Below are 2,185 nucleotides of genomic sequence, written 5' to 3' on the forward strand. Positions count from 1 at the left end.
TTCAACAAAGTCTAACATTTATACATGTTGAAAATCCTGATGAAAGCAGGAACAGATGGAGTATACTTCAAAGTAATAAAAAACATGTGTGATAAGCTCACATGCAATATTATATTAAATGAAGAAAATGTGAGACAATTTCCTCTAAACTCAGAAATGAGACAAGGATGTTCACTCTCACCATTTCTATTAATTACATTGTTTGAATTCCTAACTAGAGCAATAAGACAAGAAGAAGACATGAAAGAAATAAAAATATGAAAGGAAGAAGCCAAACTATCCATATTTACAGACAGCATAAGTCTATACTTTAAAAGACCCTATAGAACCCATAAGAAAACTCCTAAAACTAATAAATACTTTTAGTAAAGTTGTGGAATACAAAATCAAGACATGAAAATCAGTAGCTTTCATGTACATCAATAATGAATATGGAGAGAAAGAAGTCCAGAAAAACATCCCATTTACAATAACTGCAACAATTAGGAATAAACTTAACCAAGGATGTGGAAGATCAACAATGAAAACTTCAAGACACACACACAAAAAGAAATCATAAGTTAGTCAGCCAGTGCACATCATGTGCTTCCAAGAGCCCAGGATTGAGATAGGTTAGGCAGGCTTTATGGAAGTGACTCCCCCTAAGGAGGAACATATCCACTTTCCTGGTCCAGCCTCATGCCACAGGCTGAACCGGACACCATGAAATCAGATGATGTTATCTGGAGTCTACTAGGAAACAAGCAATTCTGTTCCTTCAAAATAAAAACCAAGACCCAGGGCTTTTGCACAAATGAGTATAGCCTGACTGGCCTGTATAATCTATCATTCCATTCCCTGGCAAATAGTCAGTATGTCACAATCAAAGAAGAGAAAGTACAATGATATCTGTATATAAAGGTCATAGAATGGCAGCTTTTCCTAAGTATCTCTGGGAATGAGTATGAGTTAGAAAAAACTATGAGAAAGCAGTGGAACAAATAGATGAAAATTTAATTTACTGGCCCCACTTTATTCGACACAAACATAAGCAGAGATTTACGAAGATAACACAGTACCTAATTCAAATTAGAAAGCTTGCACTAAAGCAACAGAGGAAAGTTGTTCTTTTGAGTAAGAAGGGAGAAAAAGAGAGAGGAAAAAAACTCTGCTAGCTGTTCCTCTGGACAGCACCACTGAGAAGGAGCAGCTGGAGGGACTGAAACAGGATACATATGGTGACATCTACACCTTCCCCATCCATGCCTTCAACAAGGTTCTGGAACAACAGGAGGTAGAGAGTGACTCTTCAGAGGATCATGAAAAAGATGAGGAAGAAGATGAAAAGAATGTGGGAAAAAGAGAGTTTGTGGAAGATGATGAGGTAGATGAAAGTGACTTAAGTGATTTTTAGGATATGGATAAATTGGATGCCAGCAGTGATGAAGACCAAGTGAACAAGTTCTCTGGTGAAGAGGAAATGGCCCTTAATGCAAACCACAAAGACAAAACACCCTTGAAAGGACCTAAGCAGAGAAAATGAGCCTATGTAGAAATAGAGTATGAGCAGGAGACGGAGCCCATGGGCAAAGCCAAAACCATGGGATCACCCTTCAGACATAGTCAGCAGTGGACACTGGGAATTTCTACCTTAAACACAGTCACACCTCCAGGTTTTGCTCTTTTGTCTTGCTCATATTTGTTATTTCGGTGGGTCAAGAAATCTGAAGTGAGTGGAAGAAAGCCTTAATTTGTGGAATATTTTTGTAGGTTACATGTTCAAGCAACAGCTTAAGCCCAAGAAATTTAACAGATGTATTCTGAAGTAGGAATAATATTATGGGCATAAATATTTCTAATTGAGTTTTAAGAGCTACACTCTCTGCCCCCAATTCTATTTAGAAATGGCAGAAGTTCTTACTTTTCTTACTCTCTTTTCTGAACTCTGGGGAAAAAAAGGACCATGGAATAATCAGCTCTAAATGACAATGTTTAGTATGAAAATACCTTGCATAATTATCCATACAATTTGGGACAAGAAGAAAAGCTTTTCTCTCGGGAAATTAATCTGATATGACATGGCATGGAGCAGCTGCAGAACCATGCTGCATCTGTCTGATATAGCTCACCACCGTGCTGTCTTCACATGTTAGGACAATTTTGGCCAGAAGACCCTGAATATGAAAACAGACACTGGTTTTTATAA

The 2,185-nt window shown here is 37.7% G+C and overlaps 1 pseudogene; it reads left to right on the forward strand.

Moving 5' to 3' along the window:
• The first annotated feature begins 702 nt into the window (after positions 1 to 702).
• Positions 703 to 1,729, forward strand: LOC101604663 (annotated as a pseudogene).
• The last annotated feature ends 456 nt before the right edge of the window (positions 1,730 to 2,185 follow it).

The sequence above is a fragment of the Jaculus jaculus genome, chromosome X (assembly GCF_020740685.1).
Source record: "Jaculus jaculus isolate mJacJac1 chromosome X, mJacJac1.mat.Y.cur, whole genome shotgun sequence".
NCBI lineage: Eukaryota > Metazoa > Chordata > Mammalia > Rodentia > Dipodidae > Jaculus > Jaculus jaculus.